General features: G+C 39.9%; 1 protein-coding gene across 4 annotated transcripts in view; it reads left to right on the forward strand.

The window, feature by feature from the left end:
* The window catches only part of Snx27 (sorting nexin 27), an 86073-nt gene that overhangs the window by 35727 nt on the left and 36740 nt on the right, over nucleotides 1–13606 (forward strand). The gene's annotated exons all lie outside the window — the stretch shown is intronic.

Raw genomic sequence — 13606 nt, forward strand, 5'->3', positions numbered from 1 at the left:
TGATGTGGGAGTGATTTCTTATTAATAAAGAAACTGCCTAGGCCATTTGATAGGCCAACCCCTTAGGTAGGCGGAGTAAACAGAACAGGATGCTGGGAAAAAGAAGCTGAATCAGGGAGTCGCCATGATTCTCCCGCTCCAGACAGACGCAGGTTAAGATCCTCCCTGGTAAGCCAGCTCGTGGGCTACACAGAATATTAGAAATGGGTTAGAACACCCAGTGCCCACATGGCAGCTCACAACTATCTGAAACTCCCGTTCCATGGGATTTTATGTCCTCTTCTTTTGTGGGAACCAACCATGCTTGTGATACACATAAATACATGCAGACAGAACACCTATATACATTAAATAAATAAACTAGTTTTTAAAAGGAGAAAAAAAAAAAAAGAAATGGGTTAGAACAATATGTAAGAGCTAACCAATAAGAAACTGGAACTAGCCGGGCCAGGCAGTGTTTGAAAGAATACAGTTTCTGTGTAATTATTTCTGGGCATAAGCTAGCCATGCGGGTGGCCGGGTGCCGGGGACGCAGCCCTGCTGCTCCTAATGCAACATCTCTGTTAGGTTTGCTCATGGTTCACTGCAGAAAACTGATAAGAGACTCAAACTCGAAATCATGTACAGGAAGGTAGATGAAACCTTTTTCTAGAATTAGTTAGTACTCTGTTTGACCATTAATATCATGATAAAAAGTATACACACACACACACACAATTCATCCCTTAAGAAAAGCTGTTAAAGAGCCAATATAAAGCCAAAGGATTATGAGATTAGTGGCAATAAAATAGTCCTTAATTTTTTTTTTCTTCTGTCCCATATCAGGTGGCTCTTCTGACATGAGACAGAGATTTTGGATTTCACTTTAATAAGCATGCTTGGGTTTAGAGAAGGAGAGCACTCCAGCTCCAAAGTCAGCTTTAATCTTTAATTGGTTGGGACCACAAGGACCGTTTGCAAAGTCTGTAGAGAACAGCAGAAACACACATTTAGGAAGATTTATAAAATTTTATCCTGTTGGAAATGTGATATACCAATAGGCCAATTTATTCTTTTTCTTGAGACATTTTTTCTAGATGATTTGTTCTTTTTCTTTAGATGTCTCATTTGTCCTTTGGTCTTCAGATTCCTTAGCTGGCTCTCTTTATTCTCCTGAAAAGACAGAAACAAAACCCCTCCCCAGTCCTAGTTTTGGGGAGATTCTATTTTGGCAGCTTATATCTGATCAAATGAAGAACATTTGCTAGTTTTATAGGTTAGTTTAGATTAAATGGCCATGGTGCTTAATGATCTATCATCTCTTCTAATTAAGAGGTGTCATGTTCAAACTGAATTTTTATCAGTTTTGATGGTATCCATAGTTTTCCTTCTCCTGTGGAAACAAAGCAAAATCCCTTCCCCAGTGTAACACATGTTCTGATTTCCATTCTAAGGTCATTATATCTTAAAAGTATATTGGCTGATCTAATTCTGTAGTTTTTCTATCATCCAATGTTTCTCCACAGCTGTTGTTCCTTTCTTATTAGCATTTAGAAAATTCAAAGTTAATAAAGCTTTGTGCAATCTGTTTCTGGGAGTATTTATCATCCCTTTCTATTTATTTAACATATCCTTCAGAGTTGGATTTGATCTTTCTATTAACTGCCTGCCCTGTAGGATTGTGTGGTATACTTGTAATGTGCTTTATATTATAATAAGTATAAACAGTGTTTCACTTTTTAAGAGACATATGCTGGAGCATTGTCTGTCTTTATTTATGGCCATGATGGTCATAATTTCTAGCAAATGTGTAATTACTGAATTAGCCTTTTCCAAATTCAAAGCAGTTACCCATTGAAAACCTGAATAAGTACTAATGGTGTGGTGTACATATTTTAGCTTTCCAAATTCTGCAAAATGAACACACCCATCTGCCAGATTTCATTCTTTTGAGTACCATTTAGGTTTCTTTCTGAAGGTAGTGGTGTTTGGTTATACAGAGAACTAGTTGGACATTTCTTTATAATTTCTTTGGCTTGTTGCCACATAATGGAAAAGTCTCTTTATAAACCTTTGCTATTGACATGATTTTTTTAATGAAATTCTGAGGCCTTCAGCACATTTCCAATCAATAATTGATTGATTTCTGTATTACCATGTGCTACAGGACCTGGTAGACCCGTATGGAATCGGATGTGTGCTATGTATATGGGATGATTCCTATTTCTGATTTTATCTTGTTTTTTTTTTTTATATTCCTGACACTTTATTTTTTATTTATTAAGTATACAGTATTCTGCCTGCATGTATGCCTGCAGGCCAGAAGAGGGCACCAGAACTCATTACAGATGGTTGTGAGCCACCATGTGGTTGCTGGGAATTGAACTCAGGACCTTTGGAAGAGCAGGCAATGCTCTTAACCTCTGAGCCATTTCTCCAGCCCCCCTGATTTTACAGCCCCCCGATTTTATCTTGTAACTGAATAAATAATAAAGTCAATTCTGTATCAGCTGGTATAACTTTAGTAGTTTTGATATACAAAACATCTCTTTCTGCATATTGTAAATCGATAACTATGTTGAGAGGTTCTTTAAAATTCTTTAGTACCATGAGAATAGCATATAATTCTGACTTTTGGACAGAATCATAAGGACTTTGATCTACTTTACTCAGATTTTCTGATTTGCAACCTGCCTTTCCTGATTTATTTGCATCAGTATAGAATGTAGGGGCTCTAGTTATTGGTTTGTCCCATACAACGTAAAAGAAGGATCCAGTTTGTTCTCTTCATAGGTTGAATTCTCTTGCTTTTGGGATAGTTATTTTTAATCTCTCCCAAAGAATTACTACAAGCTCTTTGCCAGGGTTCACTTTCTTCCCATAATTTGTCAATTTCACCATTATTGAAAGGTACTATAATTTCTGCTAGGTCTGTTCCTGCTAATTGATGAAGTCTCAGTTTTCCTTTTAATTAACTTGGAGATCTTTTCTACATAAAGTTTAATTTTTTTTACTCGGTTTATGTGATAAAAAGATGTATTCTAAGATAATATCTTCCCTCTGCATTAAAATTCCTGTAGGGGAATGTTTGGAGGGTAATATAATAATACCAGAATGCAGTTAAGATTTGGACCCATATGATCCACATGTACCTTCTATACTTTCTCTTCAACCAAAGCCAATTCTTTCTTAGCTTCAGCTGATGATTCCCTGGGGTTATTCAAGTCCTTGTCACTATCTAAGGAAGTCATTAATAGTCTGCATTCAGTCTCTCCTAATTTTTTTTTTTTTGAGACAAGATTTCTTTGTAGCTTTGTTGCCTGTCCCAGAACTAGCTCTTGTACTCACAGAGAGAGCTGCCTGCCTCTGCCTTCCGAGTGCTGGGATTGAAGGCATGAGCCACCATTGCCTGGCTCCTAATTTGCACCTTTTGGGTTTTTTTTGTTTTGTTTTGTTTTGTTTTCCCTGTGTAGCCCTGGCTGTTCTGGAACTCACTCTGTAGACGAGGCTGGCCTTGAACCCACAGAGAACCTCCTGTCTCTGCCTTCCAAGTGCTGGGTTTAAAGGTGTGTGCCACTACCACCTGGCATGGGTCTAATTTTTTATAAACCTATTGTATAACCTAAATAATTAATATAATCTCCTCTTTGTATTTTTTTTTTTCAGGAGCAAGTTGTAATCCCCAACAAGGCAAAATTTCTTCTTCAAACATTACTTCTAAAGGTTCTACATTTGAATCAGATAACAAAATGTCATCCATGTAATTGAAAGCTATAGATTGAGGAAATTGCTTCCATATCATTTCCAGTGGTTGACTTGTAAACTCTTGGCACAGGGAGGGGCTGTTTAACGTTCCTCGTGGAAGAACCTTCTATTGCTATCTTTTAGCAGGCTGAGAATTATAAGTAGGCCCTGTGAAAGCAAATTTTTCTCTATCCTTTTCTTGTAAAGGTATAGTGAAGAAACAATCTTTTAAATCAATAACTATAAGAGGCCATCCTTTAGGCAATAGAGAAGGCAAAGGAATTCCAGACTGTAGAGAGCCCATTGGCTGAATCACCTTATTAACAGCTCTTAAATCTGTTACCATTCTCCATTTTCCAGATTTCTTTTTACCAACAAATACAGGAGAATGCCAAGGGCTGGTTGATTCTTTGATATGTTGAACATCTAGTTGTTCTTGTACCAGTTGTCCTAAAGCCTGCAGTTTTTCTATTGTTAAAGGCCATTGCTTAACCCATACAGGTTTGTCTGTCAACCATTTTAAAGGTAGGACTGTTAGTGTCTTTGAATCAGCAGCTGTGTGCCCTGTTCTTGTACAACCTGAATGGTCAGTGACTGTTCTTTATAATATCTTGTAATATTTTTTTCAGAAACATTAATTAATTTATGGTTTGTTTCTAAGATTGGGGGAATGTTGGATTTGAGTATTCCATTGATGTAACAAATCATGTCCCTACAAATTCATTGCTGTGTTAGCCACATACAGTTTTAATATTCCTCTCTGTCCTTTGGCCCTATACATTCGACCCATCTCGTGCTCTGCTGTCCCTGAGATAAAGTTCCAGTCCCTAAAAACTGAACATTTATATCTCTAAGTGGCAACTTGGACGCCAAGATTCTGATGAAATTACTGTTACATCTGCACCTGTGTCTATCAGACCTTCAATGACAAATTCACTTATTCGTATTTTAATTTTGGTCTTTGTGCATTTATAGAAGTTTGCCAAAATACTCACTTCATGGTTTCTTCTGAATTTTTTGTTTTTTCTTCTACAGTTATTCTTCTATACAGAGCAGTATGATTCTTAAAATAGGCATTATGTTCCTTAATTTTTCTAAGAAGGCGTTTCCTTTATGCTGACAGAAAAGGAGGAACCAGATTTGGCATAGGGGCCTGTGAGAGGCTCCTCACAGTTTCCCAATGGCAAAGGGTTACCTTGAATATTTCTCTTTGACCTACATTCATTAGTCCAGTGCCCACCTTTGCCTTACCTTCTGCGTAATACAGAAGGGAGGAGCATTCTGAATGGATTATTCTTGGAAAAAGCATTGTTTCTAGGAATACCATGTCTACAGTCCCTTTTAAGGTGACCTTGTTTCCCACAATTATAACACGACATTTCTATTTTTCCTCAGACCCCTGGAAATTTTCTATCCATGCATTTTCATGGTCAGGAGAGTCAATATTAATTATATCTTGAATCCATTCTTCCAGAGGTGTTGATCTTGCCTTTAATGGCCTAATTATCCTTTTGCATAGAGAGTTGGCATTTTCTTTGTTTTTTTTTAAATTTATTTATATTTTCTGTATGAGTGCTCTGCAGGCCAGAAGAGGCTACTAGATCTTATTACAGATGGTTGTGAGCCACCATGTGTTGCTGGGAATTGAACTCAGGTCATCTTGGAAGAGCAGCCAGTGTTCTTAATCGCTGAGCCATCTCTCCAGACCTCGAGAGTTGGCATTTTCAAAAGCCAGAGATTTAATTATTATTCGTCTAGCTTCTGAATGTGGTATCATTCTATTTACTGCTGAAATCACTCTTGGTAAGAAATCAGTAAAGGCTTCCTTTGGGCCCTGTATAACTTTAATAAATGGCTCATTTCCCGCCCCCCTCCCCATTTCTCCAGTTCTGTCCCAAGCATTCAAAGCTGATGTGCAGCATAAATCCAGTGTGTGGTCACCATATACAGCCTAACTTTCTATAGTAGCATAATTTTCTTTTCCAAGAATTTGATCTTGGTAGATTTCCCTACCTCTAGTTTCACTCTGTTGTTCAATAATTTTAGCCTCTTCTTTTATCCAGGTACTCCATTGTAATTGTGTACCTGGCTCTAAAACACCTTTAACCAATTCTTTGCAGTCTTTAGGGATAATTCTGTTACAAACTGTCCACAAGTTTAACATTTGTTTCACAAAAGGTGAATGTGTGCCATCTGAGACTGTTGCTTCCTTGAATCTCCTTAAATCTAACATTTAAATCTAACAGGGGTCCAGCTAGCTGTAACAGGTTGGTTGTCTGAAAACCTTAGCTGCTCCTCTCTATTATTATAATGCAATGCTGAAATTGATTCTCCATTAAATTTCTCTCTCTGGATTTGAATATCTCTGTGATCTATTTTATTAGGTTTTTGTAAGGCCTGTATCTTAGCACTCAGATTAACCAACTTTTTAGTAATAAAACAAAAATGATAAAGTTGATAATGTTTAAAATTAGCGTTATATAAATCCCATTTAATTATATATCATCTCATTTAATCATTCAATTTTCAAACTGTTCAGTGTATTATCATACAAAGACCCAAATCCCTTCGTTGTAACAGTGTTTCCCATTTTTTATGTGGGGGAAAAACCTCTCCCTTTTAAATAATTCCTCCCTTTAAGAATTCCCAATTGTCTTAGGAAATCTGCCAACAATGTTGTTGAAGATGTGAGGCTTGTTGTGTAGAACAGTACAAGCCTGACTGGATTTCAAGGCAGCCACCTAGTTTGACAGGATGCCGAGAAGGGAGTTCAGGGAGAGCCTGCCAGGTGACAAAACAGAAAAACCTAGCCATTAGGGTAATGACTTCAACAGCGTGTAGTTCTGGCCTATGCCAGTGGCTGTAAAGCCACAGGCAGAAGGCTTTTTCATGAATTTGTACCCCAAATGTTGGCGCCAAATGTAGCACAAATAATAAAAACCCAGAGACAGACATTGGGGTTCAACCTGAAGATCAGAAAAGCAAAAACATAGCAGCCAGTCACTGGCTCTTAACTTTACCTCAGACCATAAATGGGCAATCATGTCTCCTCGAATCAATCCTTAGATTGAAACTGAGTTGAGAGCTGTCACCTCCTGTTTTACATTTCTTTCTAAGGGCTCAGATTAAAGGTGTGCACCTGTGGCTAACTAGTGTGGATGCTGGGATTAAAGGTGTGTGCCACCACTTCCTCACCTGTACGGCTGACTAGTCTGGCTGCTTTGAGCTGACCTTCAGGCAATCTTTATTTATTAAAACACAGGTAATATGCCATTGTAGTGGTGGGATTGAGACAAGATTTCTCTGTGTGGTCCTGGTAAAGTGAGTTTCTTTTAGGTAGCATAATGTTGGCCCCATTTTAATATACTCAACCTGTATCTTTTTTTTTTTTCTAGAGAGTTTCTCTGTGTGGCCTTGGCTGTCCTGGAATTCACTATGTAGCTCAGGCTGGCCTCAGCTCACTGTGTAGCTGAGAGTGGTACTGGACTCCCTGCTCTCCTCCCCTGTCTCCAGAATGCTGGGATTACAGGAATGCTCCACCACGCCTGGCTCTTATTTCTAGGATTTCCCTTCTCTATCTTGTTCATTTGACATTTGTCCATAAGGTGCCTTTTATCTACTAAATTTTAATTATCTTCCTTAAGATTTGGAAGTTTTTCATCAGTTCTTTTATTGAATAGGGTTTTTTTTTCAATTATGTGTGCATGAGTGTTTAGCCTACATGGGTGTATGTGTACCACATGGATGCCCGGTGCCCAAAGATGACAGAAGAGGGCATCAGATTTCCTGGAATGGGAGTTACAGATGATTGTGAGTCGCCATGTGGGTACTAGGAATTGAACCTGAGTCTTCTTCAAAAAACAGGGGCTCTTAACTGCTGAACCATCTTTGTAGCCCTGTAATTGTTATCTTAAAATTAGTTGAGGCTGGAGTTGGTGAGATAGATAGCTCAGCAGGAAAAGGCACATGCTGCCAAGGCTAATAATGTCCTGAGGTTAGTCCCCAGAACTCACATGGTAGGAGAGAATCTACTCCAAGTTGTCTTCTGACCATGCATACGTGTGCACATTTGCATGCCTGCCTGTTTAAAGTATTAGTTAAGGAAAAGAATTAATCCTTTGAATCTCCTCTCAGACGTTTTGCTAATTTCTCCTCATTTGGGTTTATGCTGAGAGTAGCTGTGTTCCTTTGGAGATATAATGTCATGGTGCCCTATTTTTTTCATGCTTTTTGTTTTTCTGTGCTGTTTATCTGTCTGGCATGTCATTGCTTATACCAATTTAAATTAAAAAAAATTATTGTGTGTATGATATATGTGAGTGTGGGTATGTACCACAGTGTGCTTGTAGTGGTCAGAAGACAACTTTGAGGAATCCATTCTTTCTTTTCACTATAGAGTTGGGAATCAAACTAAGTTATCAGGCTTGTTTGGCCAATGCTTTTTACCCACAGAGTCATCTTGTCAGCCCTGCCTGTATCAATTTTACAGGTGGCTTTCATTAAGAAATTGAGAAGAATTTTCCTGGCATTGTGTCTTACACTGTCATTTGAGTAGGTTGCATTGATTGATTAGGGGTGTTTTACCGTAATGTCTGTGTAGCTTCTACAGGTGTAATCAGCTTTGGTGCTGTCTGAATGTTTTAGTGTTGCATAAGTTAAATGATTGTAATGCAAGCCAGAATACAGCTTTTTGGGAAGAGAAGTCCACTTTTTTTTTTTTTTAAGATTTATTTATTTATTATGTATACAGTATTGTCTGCCTGCAGGCCAGAAGAGGGCACCAGACCTCATTACAGATGGTTGTGAGCTACCATGTGGTTGCTGGGAATTGAACACAGGACCTTTGGAAGAGCAGGCAATGCTCTTAACCACTGAGCCATCTCTCCAGCCCACTGATCTGTCTTTAAGTCACTGTTTGTCATCATTGCACTGTCTCGCTGTGCTTTCTATTTCTGCCATTTCCACTTGATGTTTGCATCTGGTTTTTATATTTCTTTCCTATTCTTGATGTGTTCATGCCTGTTTTACACTTCCCCTTTAAACATTAGCTCTGTCAGCATGTTAATCATACCTGCTCTAATACCCTTGCTAGTTCCAGCGTCTGTCTTGGTCACTGTCCTATTGCTGTAAAGAGACACTATGGCCCCTACAACTCTTAGAAGAGAAAGCATTTAATTGGAGCTTGCTTACAGTTTCAGAGGTTTAGTCCATTGTCATGTTGGTAGCATGGTGGCATGCTGGCAGACATGATGCTGGAGAGTACCTGAGAGTTCTGCGTCTGGATCCACAAGAAGAAAGAGAGCCACTGGGCCTGCTTGGGCATTTGAAACCTCAGACCCCCAGTGACACACTTCCTCTAACAAGGCCACACCTCCTAGTCCTTCTCAAGCACTGCCAATCCCTAATGACTAAGCATTTAAATATTTGAGCCTGTGGCACCATTCTTACTCAAGGCACCAGAGCATCTGTGTTCTCATGTAGATGCATTATCTTGTAAGGAAGGGGAAGGGATACTCGGCTTCTCTGTTGTTTTTTAGTATTTGACTCCCAACCATCATGTGTGGGAAAACTGTCAGCACTGAAATCAATATTTGAACCTCGAACTGGCTGGGCCTTTTCTGTTAAGGAGCTGAGCAAGTAGTCAAATGTGTTTGGGTTTTGTTGGAGCTATCCTTATTGACTGGGTGCAGCTCCTCTTGAATGGCTGCTGTTCCTGGTGTTTGGCTGCTGGGGAAGGCATTCAGGGGTTCCCAGAGTTCTTCTATCTCCTGAGTGTCTGTACAACAGGCAAGTTCTTTCTCTCTCTGCATTTATTTGTTTGTTAGTTTATTTATTTGCTGTAGGTGTATATGGGGGTCAGAGGATGTCTCAGAGTTTCCACCATGTGGATGTTGAGGCAATATCTCAGACTGTTAGGTTTTTGTAAGTACCTTTACCACTGGACCATCTCACCAGACCCTGTTCACCTGCCCTCTGTCATGGCAGAGGTAGATATTGTTTGGTCTACCTTTTATTTTAGGTTAGTCTTTGTCTCTGGTTTTTTAATTCTTCTGCCTTTTCTCCTTACTGAAGTCAATCCAACTCTGCAGTGTTTTCCCTTCATCAGACCTCTTGGTGTTAATGTCACAGTAGGAACGTGGGCTGGCTTCCCTTCACTCCCAGGAATAGGGAGTGACTCTCTTTTACTTTTTCCAAAGTCTTTGCCCATGCCTTCTACATCACGGGGTTTGCTGCTGTCTTTTCTTAGTAGACAAAAAGGAACTGGGTAGTGGGTGGACATTGTGTCTGACTCAACCATTGCTAACTCACCTCTTGCATGCTTGAGCCACCAGGGGAAACTCTCTTCAGTCTCCTACAGTGTATCCAGTTTTTGTTGTTAGAGACCCATGGAAAAGGCTTGCAAGTCTTTTGGATGTATTGTGCCAGTGTCCAGAGAGGTGTCAGGCGCTTGTTTGGTAGGGTGAGGAGTTGGACAGAGATGTGGATACTGGCAGAAGCAAAGACATTTATTTAGAGATGGCACACTTTGAAGAAGGGGATGCAGGCTAGAGCGGAGAGTTTAATACCTCACCAGGGTCGCTGCACAAGGATGGCTTTCTGGAGACTTACTGCATCATCACACGTCTGATAGATATCTTAGACTCCACCTCCAGACACTGTAGTATGTCCAGTCTTTCTCTGCCAACTGGTTTCTTTTCTGTGCTCATTTTCAGCTTTTGATTTGGTCTGTCAGACCTCGGTGCTCTTCTACCTCAAGTGGTGAAAGTTTTCATAGTGCTTCCTAAATCCCAAATAGAAGCTAAAGCCATGTGTAACAGTTCCTGCCTACCACATTCTTGTTTCTGTCTCTCCTGAGGCCCTTCCTTCTGGTTGTCTATAAAATTTTCATGCTTCTTTATATGTCTGTTAAATTTTTTGTTGGATACTAGATGCTGAATTTAATGCTATTAGATACTAGATTTTGTCAGATTCCCACCCACTGCACCCCCAAGACAGGGTTTCATTGTGTTATGTAGCCGTAGTTGTCCTGGAGCTTGCTCTGTAGACCAAGCTGGCCTCAGACTTGGAGATGCACCTGCCTCAGCCTCCCGAGTGTTGGGATTAAAGGCATGCACTAACATACCTGGCATTGTATAGCTTTTTTTAAAAACATAAAAAAATTATAAAGTAAGTGTTAAGGATCAACCTGAGGTCCTAGAGCATGCTGGACAAGTGCAGGATGCGTGAGAACATCCCAGCTAGAGGAGCTCTTGGTCTAGAGCTAGTTTAGACTCCTTCCTAGAGTAGCCTTTTGAGCTGTCTTCTAAATGCCAAAAAATTCAGGGAATTCTGTTTTTTTTTTTTTTTTTTCTGGTTGGAAGAAAGTTGAATTGTTCTAAACCCAGTGTGAACTGAGTTGTTCATTTACAGCTCCCCTAAGTGAGAGTTTTTTCCTTGGATTGTTATTCAATCAGAATTCAAGTGACCTGGAGGGGATTTCTGGATCCTGCGAGTTTTTAGCACCTTCTTGTGTGCTTAGCCTTACCAATTGGCTACTTGGGCCTCTGTGCACTTTGTTCATGTGACCTCCTTGCGCCTTGTTTTAAGTTACGCAGGCAGAGAGCCGTGGAGCTGCAGTGCTCATCTTACTTTTTCCCTTTTCTTAGGGATCACAGATCCTCACACTGCCTGTTGTCCCATGACTGGAAAAGAGTTGCTTCCTGTCTTATGTCCAGCTTTCTATTATTTATAGTAAGAAGTTGATTACAGACCACCTAAAGACATCCAGTTTGGGCGGCTTATATTTATATTTAAGGAAAACAGTTAAAAATGAATATGAATATTTCTGACTTCAGAAGAAATATCAAAAGTTAAAAAAGAAGACAATGAGAAAAAATTGCCAGTAGAACTTCATATTATAGAAAAATTACAAGTTCTTAGTAGTAAATATTGGCAAATAGTTTTTAGACCTTTCCCCCACTTTGTAGATATGGGTTCTTACTAGCATTCCTGGCTGGCCTTGACCTTGCTGTGTAGACCAGACTGACCTTGCTCTTGCCCTGTAGACCAGATTGGCCTTAGACTGGACTTTCCTGGTGTTAGACCAGACTGGCCATGAATTTGCTGTGTAGATCAGGGTGGCCTCGATTGAATTTGCAGTGATCCCCCTGCCTCTGTTTCTTGGGTGCATACATTACCACACTTTACTTAAGGTTTGAATCTGTGGGTAGAAAAAAGTTTGTTTTGACACGAAAGTGTTCTCTATGAAGAAGAAGAATAAACTATACTCTTAGACTTTAGAGCTTTTTGCTGTTCATGGTGGAACTGATAACAAGAAAGAAAGGGTTGCTATCTGGGCCAAGTCTGGTGGCCTAGCCCAGAGAAGTAGAAACGGTAGGATCAGGAGCTGAGAGCCAGCTTCAGCTAGCTACATAGGGAGACCATCACAAAACAAAGATACCCCAAAACCAAAACCAAATAAATAAATACAATTAAGAGCTTTTATTATTCAAAAATTATGAGAAATGGGAGAAGATAGTCACATTGCACAAGTGAAAAGGATCGGCAAGAACAAGAACAACACCACCAGCTGGACACGGTGGTGTGCACCTGTAATCATTACATTTGGGAGGCAGAGGCTAGAGAATCTCAAGTTTGAGTTCAGCCTGTGCTACACATTGAGTCCTTGTCTCAAAAACAACCCAACAAAAATCCCAGTGGAAAAACCATCCAGAGCTTGGAGTGGTGGCTTGTTCCTTTGGCGCTAGCAGGAGAATCACTTGAGCTCAGGAGTTTGGGGCCAACTGGGCAACATAGTGAAGCAAAGAAACATCTCAAAACAAAGGAGTCCTACCAATCCATGAGAAATGCACACGAATTTAAGGTAACAGTAGGTGAGGTGCAAGAACTGGTATTTTACCAAAAAAGGATACTCTATAACAATGAATATAGGAAGAAATGCTCAACATAGAGACGTTTCAAATGTTGAAAGACACTTTGGATGTTTTAAAGAGACTGAATTCTTAAAGACTGTAGTACTTTTTTAATGTTTTATTCCTGAGACACGGCTTCTCTGTGTAGCCCTGGCTGTCCTGAAACTCCCTCTGTAAACCAGACTACCTCTGGCTTCTGAGTGCTGAGAAAAGTGTGCCTGGCCAACTGTGAACTTTGAAAAGTTGGACTGTTTCAGATTGCGATGCTGATATTAATATGAGATTTTGGAAATGATGAAGAAAGGCCTTAGTAAGTGATAAACTTGGGTGTCATGTTGACAGCCTATCCTGGCTAGTAACTGGGGAAAAATAAATTAGGATCATTCTGAAGTTTTTTCATATTCTTTCCATGGGCAGAAATACATTTCTTTTCGCATATCTCAGACTGGCCTTGAATTTGCTGTATAGCTGAGGGTGACCCTGAATTTCTGTCTATATCTCCTGAGTACTGGGATTATATTATGCTCCACAGTGCCTGGTTTCTCTGGTGCTGGGCTCCTCCTGCTAGGAACTCAGGATTCCTGCATTCAGCAAGCATTCTACAAATTATACTTCCTTCCCAGCCCTTAAAAGGATTTTTTTCCTAGATGCTAAGGAAAGGAGTGTAAGTTGTTAAAAATCCTGCGGCTTAGTTGGACACTGTCTCCTGAGGTTAAATGCACATATCTTTGAAGCCTTGGTTCAGTTCCCATTTCTGTGTGTACAACAGGAGACTTGTATATAGACATTTATAGCAGTATTGTTCACATTGCTAGCTAAACTTTCAGACAACCCAAGTGCCATCTGTGAGAGAAGAAATAAAACAGAAAGGACCATGGTTGGTGAGATGGCCAAGCAGGCAAAGGCCACCTAGCTTGAAAACCTGATGACTTCGCCTGGGACCCACGTGACTGTAGATGACTGTGACTTTC

This window comes from Alexandromys fortis, unplaced genomic scaffold, assembly GCF_014885135.2.
Source record: "Alexandromys fortis isolate MF-2015 unplaced genomic scaffold, M_Fortis_MF-2015_v1.1 scaffold_218, whole genome shotgun sequence".
Taxonomy (NCBI): Eukaryota; Metazoa; Chordata; class Mammalia; order Rodentia; family Cricetidae; genus Alexandromys; species Alexandromys fortis.